Here is a 15,654-nt window from a genome sequence, read left to right as displayed (position 1 = left end):
AGCCAGCCCGGGCAGGAAAGACCTGAGACTCCTATCTCCAATAAAAAAAACCACCAGAAAACCGGAAGTGGCGCTGTAGCTCAAGCGGTAGAGCGCTCACCTTGAGCTGAAGAGCTGAGGCCCAGAGTTCAAGCCCCACAACCGACAAAAAAAAAATTAAATTTAAAAAGCAAAGATGCTGAGCACCATGGCTACTCAGGAGATTGAGATCTGAGGCTCAAAGTTTGAATACAATGTAAGCAGGAAAGTCCATGAGGCTCTTATCACCAATCAATCAGCAAAAATACAGAAGTGGATCATTGGCTCAGGTTATAGTGCCAGCTTTCAGCAATGAAAATAAGGGAAAATAAGTACCCAGGCACTTGCACAAAAAGAAAGGAAAGGGGTAGAGTGTTTGCCTTGCATGCATGAGGCCCTGGGTTTGATTCCTCACCACCACATAAGGAGAAAAAAGCCAGAAGGAGTGCTGTGGCTAAAGGGGTAGGGCGCTAGCCTTGAGCTGAAGAGCTGAGGGACAGTGCCCAGATCCAGAATTCAGCCCCCATGACCGACAAAAAAAAAAAAAAAAAAGGAAGGAAGGAAAGGAAAGAAGAAAAAAGGCAGCAAAGCTGTGTGGAAATGACACTGCATAAGGCATTTTCTAAGTCCACAGGTTGTTTTGGTAGAATTCTTATTTTCAGAAAAGGCAACTCTGTTACTCAGACAGGTGTTTGTTCCGGTAAGCACAAAGATACAAAGATGGACTGTGGTCATCACCACATTCCCCATGGTGCCATGTCACCATCTCAGGATTCATCTTTGCTGCTGGCACAATGGCCACTCAGCAGCTGCTGTAGCCAAGTCAAACTTGGTAAATGGAAGATCATGGTGCTGAGCCCATGTTTAACTTCCATCCCTACCCTCATGGCCATTTTGTTCATGAATCAGTGGAAAGTGGTGGGGATGGCTATGAAAAGAGGTTGACTGCTACCCACAAAGCTGACCATAATATTTACTTGGTAATTAAAGTCCTCCTTTTCTGAGATCACCTTTTGGTGAGAATTTACATGGGACACAAATATCTTTACATCCTTTGTCTATTTGAAGCTATGCACATATCTCTTCTCCAGTTTTGTAATTATGTTCCATCCTATTTTCTGTCCATCCAGCAAAACCAGCTCATGAATCAGGGTATGAACCATCTGGCCATTTTTTCCTTTCAGGTCAAATGTTACAACCAGAAACATTGCCCAAAGTTCTGCCGCCTACCTATGCCTTCCACATAGCTAGGATTACAGATTACTACTAACTTGCCCAGATTTTTTTGTTGCTAATTTTTTTTTCTGCTCAGGCTGGCTATTAGCTACAGCTCTCCTAGTAACTATCTCCAGAGTAGCTGGGATTTAAGGCATGCAGCACCTTGCTTGGCTCTAAAAGGGAGTCCTTTTCATGATTAAAAGTAGAATAACAGGCTAGGTGCTAATGGCTCACACCTGTAATATTAACTACTCAGGAGGCTGAGTTATCTGAGGATACCTATGTGAAGCCAGCCGAACCTTGAGCAAAAAAGTAAAGGGAGAGTACTCTGGCTTTGACTTAAAACTCCAGTAGCAGAAAGGAAAAGGGGAGGAGGGAGAGAAGGGGGAGGAGGGGAAGGAAGATTAAGATAGCTGGAGATATAGCTCAGTGGTACAGCATTTGACTAGCATGGGGGAGGCCCTGGGTTCAATCCTCGGCACCACAAAGAAAAATAAATGGACATTATGAAATCAGAGGAAATTCAATGACAAAGAGCAATTCAACTGAGTATAATAGAGAAAGTTGTGAGAAAATAAGAACTATGCTATGCTCCATTACAGTAGGATATGGATTTAGTTCTAACAACTTTTAAAAATAAACAAGCTAGGTATCTAAAACCTAAAGGCATATGTTAGCCCTCCAAAACGGGAGGTAATGTCTTGTCTGTGATTTCCATCCTATCTTCTGTGGTTCCACTGGCTGTTCTCCAGGACATTCCCACTGCATTGCCTCTGATGAGCCAGTGCTAGCTAAATCAGCAGTTTGCTCTACAGACAAATTGTAATTGAGGTTGTAACCTCAGGATTATTTTGATAGTAAGCACAAGTGACTAAGTAAGAAAAGGATAACATTATACAATTTTACTTTATTTAGAAATGATTATGTAGCAGATGATAAAATATAAAGAGATAAAAGCTCTTCTCTAACAATATACACCAATTATATTTTTTTTCTTTTTTCTTTTTTTGTCAGTCTTGGAACCTGAACTAGGCCTGGGTACTGTCCTTCAGCTCTTCAGCTCTAGCTCTACCACTTGAGCCACAGCACCACTTCTGGCTTTTTCTGTTTATGTGGTGCTGAGGAATTGAACCCTGGGCCTCATTCATGCAAGGCAAGCACTCTACCACTGAGCCACCTTCCCAGCCCTACACCAATTATTTTATTGCTCCTTTTTTTTCTGTGAAGAATGTTTGTGTGTCTTTCTGGAGATAATTTATACATACAAAATCAATTTACATCATTTTCCTGATATTTTTAAAGTTAGCATGCATTTTTAAAAGTTAGCATACAAATCATACCATGCCTTACTTTTCCTAAACAATATTAGCTCATGAAGATGATCTTGTATCATATAAAGAGTATCTTGTACATTCTGTACATCCTATATTGATGAAATGTTTTTATATTACAAACAATGCTGTAATGAGTAATCTATTTACAGCACCTATTACACATCATTTTATACATGAGTAAATAAAGTCTGGGATAAAGTCCCAGAAGAAAACCTGTTGGGTTACATTGTTAACTCTATGAGATAGTATCATATTGCCAAGTTAAAGCCAAGTTTGAGAGCATACTGTCTAATCAAACTTTTAGATTCTTGCTAACATGATCTAAAAATTGTATTCCAGTCTTACTTTCCTATTCATTTCTGGTTTTGTGAATAAGATTAAGCATTTTTCATGTTTTTATATCAAGTCTAATGGTTTTTTTTCTTAGTGACTTCTAAAAGCTTTCTCTAGATATGAAAATAACCATTAGTCTATGGCATGATTAGCACATTTTTTCCACTTTTGTGTGTGTGTGTGTGTGTGAGAGAGAGAGAGAGACAGAGACACAGAGAGAGACAGAGACACAGAGAGAGACACACAGAGCGAGAGACACAGAGAGAGAGTGTGTACTAGGCTTAAACTTGGAGCCTGGGTGCTGTCTCTGAGACTTTTTACTTAAGGCTAGCACTCTACCACTTGAGCCATAGCTCCAATTCTGACTTTTTTGGTTCTTATTTGGAGATAATAACCTCAGAGACTTTATCTATATGACTTAAAATCACGATCTTCAGTTTTAGCCTCCTTATTAGCTCAGGTTACAGATGTGAGCCACCATCACTTAGCTGCTTGTTTCTTTTAAAAACAGATTTTTCCATGCCTGTAATCCTAGCTACTCAGGAGGCTGAGATCTGAGGATCGCGGTTCAAAGTCAGCCCAGGCAGGAGAGACCGTGAGACTCCCATCTCCAATAAACCACCAGAAAACCGGAAGTGGCGCTGTAGCTCAAGTGGTAGAGCGCTCGCCTTGAGCTGAAGAGCTGAGGGACAGCGCCCAGGCCCAGAGTTCAAGCCCCACGACCGACCAAAAAAAACAGATTTTTCAATCAGGGGCTGGGAAGTTGGCTCAGTGGTAGAGTGCTTGCCTCACTTGCACAAGGCCCTGGGTTTGATTCCTCAGCACCACATAAGCAGAAAAATGCTGGAAGTGGCTCTGTGGCTCAAGTGCTAGCCTTGAGATAAAGAGCTGAGGGACTGCGCCCAGGCCCAGAATTCAGCTCCCATGACCAACAACAACAACAACAACAACAAAAAGATTTTCAATCAATTGGTTAAAATAAAATCATATTTCTTCTTAATCAAAGCAACCCCTGTGCTAGAGAGTCTTCTATACAGGAACATACTCATGTCTTTCCATTTGTTCCAGGTTCTTTTGGGACTTTGGGTATAGTTTACATTTTTTAACAGATTATGTGACTTTTTTATGTTTTTTTAAATGAAAATTTTGTTGCTTTTGCAACTGGAGTTCATTGGTCATTTCTATATAATACTGGTTTAATACTCCAGTAATTTATACAATAGTCTTATCTGTAGTAGTTTTTCAGTTGTTTTAAGTTTTTCAGGAATACTTCAATACTATTTATTAGAATTACAATTTTGCCTCTTTCATTTCTTTTTATACTTCTGATTCTCCTTTCTGGCTGTGATGGCTGTAATCTACAAAATCTTATGGAATAGTGTCATTGATGTTTTTTCCTAACTCTTGATTAAAAAAAATTTTTTTAGACATAATGCAAGTTTTATTGGGGAACATGATTAAAGCGGGGGTGAGTGATAGAGCTCAGTGAGTGGAGGCCTTCAGGAGTGCAGGGCTCACCACTTATCCAGAGGACCACGATTCGGGATGTATTTGACTCCACAGCCATCAGGGATGAGGCGCTTCAAACTCATCCGCATTGAACTTGGTAAAGCCTCACTTCTTGGAGAGGCGGACATTTTGATGACCAGGGAACTTGAACTTGGTCCTGCGTAAGGCCTCTATCACATGTTCTTTATTCTGCAGCTTGGTGCGAATGGACATGATTACCCCTTGTTGATGCGAATGACGTGGAAAGGATGCAGTCACACTCGAATATGAAAGCCATTTTGCCACAACGTTTTACCATACACTTGTTGGGACAAATACGGGCAGCCTCCAGGGCTTCAGAGGAGAGCTGCTCAGATTCATCTGACACCATATGCCCACAAAGTGGGAACTCGTCCACTTTTGCCTTCTTCCGCCCCAGGTCAAAGATGTGGATCTTGGCATCAGGGACACCGCTTGTTCTTACAATACGGGTAACACCTGGCGGAGCGGCGACCCATGGTGACATCAGAGTCTTCAGTGGTGCGCAGGAGGAAAAGAAAAAAAAAATTATTATTATTTTTTTGTAATGATCCTGGGGCTTAAACTCCGGGCCTGGGGCCTTTTCCTGAGTTTTTGGGGGTATTTTTGTTTTTGTTTTTCTCGAAGCTATTGTTCTACCATTTAAGCTACAGCTATATTTCTGGCATTTTTGGTGCTTAATTGGAGAAAATAATCTCATGTACTTTCCAGCCCAGGCTGGCTTAAAAAACACGACCCTGAGATTTCAGCCTCCTGAGTAGCTAGGCTTGAGCCCTGGTGCCAGTCTGTAACTCTTGGTTTTAATGGGCCTTCTACAAATGTTTCTCACTGATACATTGCTGGCTTTGGTGTTGGAATAGATATGCCTGTTGACTGTGGGTCAAGTTAAATTTAAATAACTAATGAAATCATTAAGGCATGCTAGAGAGAGATAATCCTGTTTGTAGCAAATTTGTAGGAACCAAAATTAATTTTTGTATCATGCCCATGAAATAGCAAGGCAAGATGGTAGTACATATTTAATACACTGTGCACATTTGTTGTCTACACAATGTTTCTACGTGTAAAGTTATTTCATAACTGTGAATTAGGAATCTTTGCTAGAAAAAGGCTTAGTTGCAAAGCAAAGTTTAGAACACAATTCTACAAAGACTCATAGAAGCCATGTTCTGGCTTCCGTCTTTTTTTTTTTTTTTTATCAGAATGAAGTATAAAGAACAGTAAATTTTCTTCTACACTTCCCCCCCTCCCCTTTCTCCTTTTTCTTCCCTCCCCCTTTCTCCTTCTGTCTGGTTATGGGACTTGAATTTAGGATCTTAGTGCTATTCCTTAGCTTTTTTTGCTCAAAACTAGTGTTCTACCACTTGAGCCATGGCTCCACTTCCAGCTTTTTGCTGGTTAATTGGACATTATTAGAGTCTGACAGATTTTCCTTCCTGAGCTGGCTTCAAACTGTGATCTTCGGGGGGGGGGCTGGGAAGGTGGCTCATTGGTAGAGCACTTGCCTTGCATGCATGAGGCCCTGGGTTCAATTCCTCAGCACCACATAAGCAAAAAGAAAAAAGCCGGAAGTGGCGCTGTGGCTCAAGTGGTAGAGCGCTAGCCTTGAGCTGAAGAGCTGAGGGACAGCGCCCAGGCCAGAGTTCAGGCCCCACAACCGGACCTAAAAAAAAAAAAAAACTGTGATCTTCGGATCTCAGCTTCCTGAGTACCTAGGATTATAGTCATGAGCCACCAGTGCCAGGCCAGTAAAATGATATTGCTTTGCAAAACAGAACATGGAGGTCAAGAATAGAAGAATATATCCCCTCTTATAAGTCATAGTTAATATTTTCTAGACCATCTCTGTGTCTTCTGAGGCCAAGAGACAGTTCAAGCCTCCATTCTTCCTTATAGTTGAGGCAATAAGACTCTGATCATTAGAGATCCAAAAGTGTTGGCCTGCAGGAATGGTTTTGGAAATTAACAGTGTACAGGTGGTAACTAAAGCCGCAGGTAAATAGATAATCCAGAATAATGTACACTAGAAAAAGAGAAATATAAATGAAAACCTAGACAAAAACAAGTAGGAAGAGCTAGTTGGAGATGAAAGCTCTGGAACTTAGAATAAAAAAGAATAGAAAGAGTAAAATAAACTGAGCATGGTGGCACACACCTAGAATCCTAACACTTGGGAGGCTGAGGCAAGAAGACCCAAGTTTATGGCCAGCCTGGGATACATAGTAAGACCTTGTCTCAAAGAAACAACTCATAAAGAAGTAGACGCTACACAGACAGACAGATGATTAGAGAAATATATCATTGGAATAAAACTAATTTCAAGAAACTGTCAATAGCATCGAAGATTTGAGAGACTAAAATAATTACAAGAATTGAAACATGTCGACTGAATTAAGAGCAAGACAATCACAAGCAAATTAGGCAGGAATAATATCAATGGATGCAGTGAGTACTGTCTGATCCACATGCCTCTTTCCTCCTCATCTGGCAACAAGTCTTGCTTGCTTGGCCACCGAGCAGACACATGACTCAAGTGCAATCAGAGCATCATAGCCTCTAGCCATAGTGTTGAATAGTACAGCTGATCCAAGCTAGGTCAATCATTATATCTAGAGATAATGAGAGAAACACTGTTTTGGATAATGAACATATCTTCAATGAAGTCAAAATGCAAATATTTGTGGAGATATGAAATGGAAATACAGAGACAGACAGACAGAACCTTGCAAAAGAGAAATTCAGCCACATAACAGCCCATAGATCCATTCAGCTCAGATAATAGCCCTGTCTCATTTTCCTGGAAATGAATTCTCTTTTCTTAATCCTGAGCTTCTTCAATGTCCTTCCAGTAATTTGCACTGCTTCTCTCTCCTATTTTAATAACAAAAGAATGAAGATTAATAGGTAGAAGTCAGATTGTCATTATCTTAGAAACAAATGATATAGAATGCTTCAAAATAACTATAACAGGAAATAGACAGGAATGATATAAATAAAACTACAAAATTTTACTGAAGATCATAAAAGAAATCTTGACTAAATGGAAGTCCTGCCAAGTTCCTGGATAGCAATGACTATTATAAAGATGTCAATTTTTCTTAAATTAATTTATAAATTCAGTGCAATTCTAATCAAAATCCAAATACGCTGCCTTTTGAAGCTTGAAATGGTGATTTTTAGAGTTTATTAGCTAGAAAAAATAGAGAAGAGCCAAGAAATACATCTAAAAAGGAAGTAGGGGAGTGGGGGAGTGAAAACGCAGCTCAAGAACTTCGTAAGAATGCCTCTGCATTGTCTGTGAATCAACATGATCCTTGTCTCTGGACACAGTTGATTGGCACATGCATATTCTTCCTTTCACTTAAAATAACTTCAATGATTGTTTTTAATTTGTAACCAAGTGACTTAATACTAGGACTTGGTCTGTCATCAATTAAACAAATCAATTAAATGAAACATTAGAACAAAGTTGGATGTAGGTGGCTTACACCTGTAATTCTAGCTACTCACCAGGCTAAAATCTAAGGATTATAGTTCAAAGCCAGCCTAGGTAGGAAAGTCTGTAATATTTTTGTTTCCAATTAAACACACAAAAGAGGCAGAAATGGAGCTGTGGCTCAGGTGGTAAAGTGCCAGCACTGAGCACAAAAGCTCAGAGACAGGGGCTGGGAAGGTGGCTCAGTGGTAGAGCGCTTGCCTTGCATGCATGAGGCCCTGGATTCGATTCCTCAGCACCACATAAGCAGAAGAAAAAAAAAGCCAGAAGTGGCACTGTGGCTCAAGTGGTAGAGCGCTAGCCTTGAGCTGAAGAGCTGAGGGACAGCGCCCAGGCCCAGAGTTCAGGCCCCATGACTGGACCCCCCCCCCCCCGACAAAAAAAAAGAAAAGAAAAACCTACTGGAGGTGTGGCTTAAGTGGTATGATACCAGCCCAGGAGCTCAAGACCTTGAATTTAATCCCTTGTAACTGTTAAGAAAAAAGAGATATTACAACAATAACAAAAAATACTAGAAGAATAAATGATTAGAAGCATATCTTTAGAATAAGAGAAATAATATATAGTTATTAGTTTAAAAAATAATGGAAATAAGTTGACATCACACTGCAGTGCATAAAAGAAAACATTAAATTGTCAACATACAATACTTTCTAAAGTTAATTCTTGATACTAAATTTGAAATGTGTTCAATGCAAAAACAAACCTAAAATTAAAATGTGTACCTGAAACAGAATCATTGTTTGTCAAGGTGTTAGTTGAAAAACTATAAGAACATTTAGGAAACTATTTACTTGTTCTTGAAGGGGAGGAAGAAACATCTAAGTATAAAAATCAATGGGTTAAATCACATAGGACTCCAAATCAAAGATTTAACTACATGAAAAATTTAAGTCTTTCCAAAAGAAACTATCAAAAATTGAAAAGCAAATTACAAAGTAGAGAAATCTTTCAGGATGTCTGACAAAAAGTATGAAGCAGTTTCAATCAATAATATGTGTAGCTGTTTCAATCAATAAAGAAAACACAAAACTTCAATGGAAAAGTGCAGCAGCAAAATGCAGACAAATCTTAGAAGCAGGAATATAAATGATCAATAAATGTGAAACAATTTACTTTTAGTAGTTATAGAGCAATACAAATCATCAGTGACATATTTTATTCTACTCAAAAACAAAGTACTAAAATTTAAACAAAAATAAACATGATGGCACACTCTTGGGGTTTTAAATTCAAACACATTTCTTTTTTTCCCCCAGGAAACAATTGGCAATATATCAAGATCTTTTTTCATGATCCATATTCTTTTTTTCTGGTGTCAGGAGCATGACCTGTAGTACTAAGACTTGAACTCAGTAGTGCTCTACTACTTGCTTGACTAGTACTTTACTACTTGAGCCATATCTCCAACCCTACTTTTTGCTGGTTATTTTTGGAGATTGAATCTGGAGAACTTTTCTGCTAGGACTTTGAACCTTAATCTTCTGGATTGCAGCCTCCTAAGTAGCTAAGATTACAGATGTGAGTCACTGGTGCCCAGCAAAAGACTTATTCTCTTTAATTAAAATTTTCATTTTAGAATCTAGAAGAATAATCATTAAAATTATGAAATATAACCCTTGCTCTCAAAAGCATAACCATGAGCCAGGTGTTGGTGGCTTACTCCTGTAATCCTAGCTACTCAGGAAGCAGAGCTCTGAGGATTGTGATTGGAAACCAGCCTGGGCAGAAAAGTCCCTGTGAGACTCTTATTTCTAATTAACCACTCCAAAACAGGAAGTAGCACTGTGGCTTAAGACAGTGCCTAGGCTCTGAGTTCAAGCCCCACAACCAACAAAAACAAAAAACAAAACAAAAAAAACCCCACAAAAAACAAAAACAAGCCGGAGGCTGGTGGCTCACACCTGTAATCCTAGCTATTCAGGAGGCTGAAATCTGAGGATCATGGTTAAAAGCCAACCAGGGCAGAAGAGTCCATGAGACTCTTATCTACAACAATCCACTCAGAAAATTGGAAGTGGCACTATGGCTCAAATGGTAGAGTGCTAGTCTTGAGCAGAAGAGCTGAGGGACAGCGCCCAGGCCCAGAGTTCAAGCCCCATGACTGACAAAAAAGAAAAAAGAAAGAAAAAAAAAGCATAACCATGCATAAAACATAAACCTGTCAACCAAAAAGAGGAGGTAGGAAAAGCAAAGGTTGGCGTTAAGATCTAGATTCTAGTCTTTGAAATCCCCAGAACAATCCTGGTTACTCATAATCTCTGAACTATTTTCTTTTTTTTTTTTTTTGTCGGTCGTGGGGCTTGAACTCTGGGCGTGGGCGCTGTCCCTCAGCTCTTCAGCTCAAGGCGAGCGCTCTACCACTTGAGCAACAACGCCACTTCCGGTTTTCTGGTGGTTTATTGGAGATAGGAGTCTCACGGTCTCTCCTGCCCGGGCTGGCTTTGTACCGCGATCCTCAGATCTCAGCCTCCTGAGTAGCTAGGATTACAGGCGTGAGCCGCCAGCGCCCGGATGTCTCTGAACTATTTTCAAGCTATGGCAAGGTCCTTGCACAAGAGAATAATTAACTAGTATAACCTTTCCAGCTTGAAAATATATCTCCGTCTATTAGATTATTCTATTATTTTAAGTAAGAGTTGCTGATTGCTTTGAGTCACTGTAGTTGACTCTAGTCCAAGCTTAATTAGTTTGATATTAAAATGGATCCAATACTGGTACTTTCTGCAGTTTCTACCTAAACACATGACATCATTCTCTTAGATGAGAAGTATTGGGAGTTTCTTTTTAAAAGACAAAGCAATCTACTAGATGAAGTAGATCAAAAGCAAAAATTAGAAATTTACTGCACTTAATCCTAATTGTGAAATAGAACAGATTTCTTGGTGCTTTCGATAAATGATTAGGTAGCAATAATCAAAACACAGTGAAATTGAACATCCTGAGATGCTCTAAAATCCTCTCCCTACTGATGCATTAAAGCTTTTAACAGAGTTGACTACTGCTTTCTTCCCTCAATCTTCCCAATCTCACATTATCCTAGTACATCTCCTTTGTCATACTCTCTATTGGTTTTAAATAATAGTTGGATTAATTTAAATAAAGGCTGACCATTGTGATATAAGATAAACCTATTTATCTTTTAAAATTATATTGTAAATGTGATATATATGTGTGATATATATGTGTGATATATATGTGTGTACACACATATATATGTGTGTGTGTGTAAACTATAACCCCTTATAGGGGTTAAAGTTATATAAGTCAGGTAATGAGTACTTTTCCTTTTTTTTTTTTTCAGGATTGCTTAATGTTTTTTTTTCTGTCAGTTGTGGGGCCAGAACTCTGGGCCTGGGCACTGTCCCTCAGCTCTTCAGCTGAAGGCTAGTGCTCTACCACTTGAGCCATAGCGCCACTTCTGGCTTTTTCTGTTTATGTGGTGCTGAGGAATCGAACCCAGGGCCTCATGCATGCAAGGCAAGCAATCTACCACTGAGCCAACCTCCCAGCCCAGTACTTTTCCTTTTGAACAGTGTAACCCTCTCCCTCATTCTCCCAGTTTTCTTCTCCCAAGTTTCCTCTCTTACAAATTGTACATTTCATTTCCAACATAGTGTCTAGTGAGTTTCACTGATGAATTCGTTCACTCTTTGTCCCATATCTGTGCTTCCCCTCCTCTTCCCAAATCAGATAAATTTATACATAAGAAAAAAAGAGTGCAGAAATGAAAAACAGTAACAGAAGGGAATAAACCAAAGGAACAAAGGGAAAGATGAAAAGAAAAAAGAATTGCAAATAGTAAACTAAAATAATCTCTTGCTTCCATTTCTTGAGTTCATTTTGATAAGTATCATTTTATATGGCCATATGTACATAGCTATTGAGCCCTTGCTATCCTCTCCTAAGAATACCCTCCTTCATTCTTACTGTGTGAAAGTTTAGACTGCTTTTTAATTATGTCCAGGTGTAATTATTTGTCCATTGAGTTTACTTGTAGATTTGTAGGCACATTCTAATTATTGCAAATGAGAGAAACGATGCAGCCTATGTTTCTTTGGGTCTGGATTACTTCACTTAGTATAATTTTTTCCAAGTCTTTTAATTTCCTTATGAATGGGGCAATGTCACTCTTTCTAATGGAAGCAGATAATTCCATTGTGTATATATACCACATTTTCTTGATCCATTTGTCTATGGAGGGGCATCTGAGTTGATTCCATATCTTGGCTATGGTAAACAATGCTGCAATGAACATGGTTGGGCTGGTGGCTTTAGTGTGGCCTGGTTTGTGGTCAATTGAATAGATGCCTAGGAGTGTGATTGCTGGGTCATACAGAAGCTCTATGTTTAGCCTTTTGAGGAACTTCCATACTGCTGTCCAGAGTGATTGAACAAGTTTACATTCCCACCAACAGTGTAGTAGTGTTCCCTTTTGTCCACACACCCACCAGCATCTATTATTGTTAGTTTTCTTGATAATGGCCATTCTAACTGGGGTGAGGTAGAATCTCAACGTTGTTTTGATTTGCATTTTTTTATGGCTAGAGATATTGATCATCTCTTCATGTATCTATTGGCCATTCTTATTACTTCTTCTGAGAAGTCTCTTAAAGTCTTTAGCCCATTTATTAATTGGGTTGCTGTTTCTTAAATTTGTTTTGGGGAAGTTTATTGAGCTCTGAGTATATTTTAGGTATGAGGCTTTTGCCTGATGCATAGCTAGTAAAGATCTTCTATCCTGTGGACTTTCTATTTATTTTGTTAGCTGTGTCCTTTATCATACAGAAACTCTTCAGGTTGATGTAATCCCATTTATCTTGTCTTCCTTTCATTTGTCATGATTCTGGATCATAGGAAGTTTTGACATGTGCCAAGAAGCCTTAGAATTTCCCTTATCCCTTCCTGTAATATTTTCAGGGTATCTGGTCTTACACGGAGGTTTTCAATCCATTTGGAGTTGATTCTGGCACAGGTTTATATATAAGGTTCTAACTTCAGTGTTCTACACATATATAGCCAATTCTGCCAGCACCATTTGTTGAAGAAGCTGTCTTTCTTCTATCCTATGTTTTTGATCACTTATCAAATATTAGGTGGCTATAAGTCTGTGGGTTTATTTCTAGATCTTCTATTCTATTCCATTGATTCTCAGGCCTATTCTTGTGCCAGTAATAAGCTGTTTTAATTACTACAGCTTTGTTTGAAATTTGTTGGTTTGAAATTTGGTATTGATATTCCTCCAGTTCTTCCCACTAAGGATTGTTTTTGTTATTCAGGACCTTCTATTATTCCATATGCATTTTTTATTACTTCTTCTATATCACTGAGGAATGTTGATGGGTATTGCATTGAATTTGTAGATAGCTTTGGGCAGTATTGCCATTTTCATGATGTTAATCCTTCCAATCCAGGAGCATGGGAAGTTTTTCAACTTCCTTAAATCTGCTTTAATTTCCTTTTCCAGGTTTTTAAATTATTCATTGTAGAAGTCCTCCACATCTTTAGAAATAATGCTAATATGAAAATTCTTATGTCTTTTTTGAACATGTATTTCATATCTAATAAAAATCTAGAAGTTGAACAATTGGATTACAGAATAGACATACTTCCATCCTTATTAGAAACTGCTTAAACAATTTTCCAATATTGGTAACTTTTTGCTTCTTTTTAAAAAATATATATATATTGCGGGTTGAACCTCAGAGTATTCTAGCATATTCCCATTCCTTTTGTTTTTACATTTAATTTTTGAGATAGGGTCTTCCAAACCTTTGCCCATGCTAGTCTTTATTTATTTATTTATTTGTCAGTTGTGGGGCTTGAACTCTGGAACTGGGCACTGTCCCTCAGCTCTTCAGCTTAAGGCTAGCTCTCTACTACTTGAGGCACAGTGCCACTTCTGGTTTTCTAGTAGTTTATTGGAGATAAGAGTCTCATGGATTTTTGTGTCTGGGTTGGCTTTGAACTGCAATCCTCAGATCTGAGCCTCTTGAGTAGCTAGGATTACAGGCATGAGCCACCAATGCCTGGCTAGTCTCTAATTTTTTTTGGGGGGGGTCTGGTCATGGGGCCTGAACTCTGGGCCTGAGCGCTGTCCCTCAGCTCTTCAGCTCAAGGCTAGCACTCTACCACTTGAGCCACAGCGCCACTTCCAGCTTTTTTCTTTTTTTGCTTATGTGGTGCTGAGGAATCGAACCCAGGGCCTCAGGCATGCAAGGAAAACGCTCTACCACTGAGTCACCTTCCCAGCCCCTAGCCTCTAATTTTTAATCCTCCTATCTCTACCTACTGATTAGATTGAATCAGAGGTGTATGCCTTTATGCCCAGCTAAATTTTAAAAAATATATATTTGAAGCTGTCTTACTGTCTATCTCCTGCTTCAGCCTCCTGACCACAGTGATTACAGAATATTTGTCCTTTTTTATGAGTGTGACATGAAACCTTATTATAATTTTAGTTTGTGTTATCTTGATGACTAGAAATCTTAAGCGTAAACGATTTGTTGTGTGAACCCTGGGTATGGCTTTCATACCCAGGGTATGAAATGGCTCTGAAACGCAGACAGAGGACAGAACAAGGGATCAGGTCCTCAAATCATGAAACTGTTGAGTCTGGGATTTTGCTTCAGTTTGGATATGGTCCGAGTGTCTCCCAAAGATCTTTATGTTCGAGGTTGAGCTTCCAGGGTCACAGTTCTAGAAGGTGGTGAAATCTTTGAGAGATGGAGCCTCGGGGGAGGTCATTGAGGGCCCATGTCCTCTGAATGGCTTAAGATAGATCTGTGAAAGGACTGTTATAAAAAAGAGCAAGCCTGGTCCCTCTTAACTCTCTGTTTCATTGAGATGTGATGCTTCATCTCACATATGTTCTGCCATTTGTCATGGGGTTCTCAAACTGTATAGACTTTAAGCCACCACATCTATGAGCTAAGTAAACTTCTTTTCTTTACAAAGTTAGTCGATGTCAGGTATTTCATTACGGTGGTGAAAGGCAACCTAATGCATCTGCTGTTGTAATTCATTGGTCAGAGTTGTGTCACTCTTGGCTTTTGTCTACAGTGAAGTCTGGGAAAAAAAAAATTTTTTAAAGTTGATCTTCCAGCTATCTATTGTGAAACAAACCAACCCAAAACTTAATGGCCTAAAATGAAAGTATTTTCCTTATAAAAATGCCATTTGGGAAAAACTTAGCTGAAATAGCTTGTCTGTGTTCCTCTTGGCATTAACATGGCAACAGTTGATGCTGGCTACTATCCAAGAAGACTCTCAGAGTGGAAACTGAGGTTAGAAGACATACACATGACCTTTTCATGTGTCTTCCTTGTTTGTGGTACTATGTATAATGGCTGAGTCCCAAGTGTGAGGGGCCCAAGATAAACCAAGGGGGAAATCACATTTTTTTATGACCTAGGCCTAGAAGTCACCAGCATCACTTGTGTTGTACTCTATGTATTGTAGCATATACCAAGATCTGCCAAGATTAAAAGGGAGGAGGTAGCTGTTATGCATGCATAGCAAGGTCTAGAAGGTTGCTGGACACTGATGGATCATACCTTTAATCCTACCACTCCGGAGATTGAGATCTGAGGCTCCCAATTCAAAGCCAGCCGAAGCAGAAAAGTCTGTGAGACTCTTATTTCCAATTAATCAGCAAAAAGCTAGAAGTGGAGGTGTGGTTCAAGTGGTAGAGTGCCTGCCTTGAGCAAAAAAGCCAAATGAGTGCAC

General features: G+C 39.2%; 1 pseudogene; it reads right to left on the bottom strand.

The window, feature by feature from the left end:
• Nucleotides 1–4,627: 4,627 nt before the first annotated feature.
• On the bottom strand, nucleotides 4,628–4,909 carry LOC105988974 (annotated as a pseudogene).
• Between the last annotated feature and the right edge of the window lie 10,745 nt (nucleotides 4,910–15,654).

Source organism: Dipodomys ordii, unplaced genomic scaffold (assembly GCF_000151885.1).
Source record: "Dipodomys ordii isolate 6190 unplaced genomic scaffold, Dord_2.0 Scaffold53, whole genome shotgun sequence".
In the NCBI taxonomy this organism is placed as follows: domain Eukaryota; kingdom Metazoa; phylum Chordata; class Mammalia; order Rodentia; family Heteromyidae; genus Dipodomys; species Dipodomys ordii.
The sequence above is the reverse complement of the archived record's forward strand: the minus strand, read 5'-3'. Positions and strand labels throughout refer to the sequence as shown.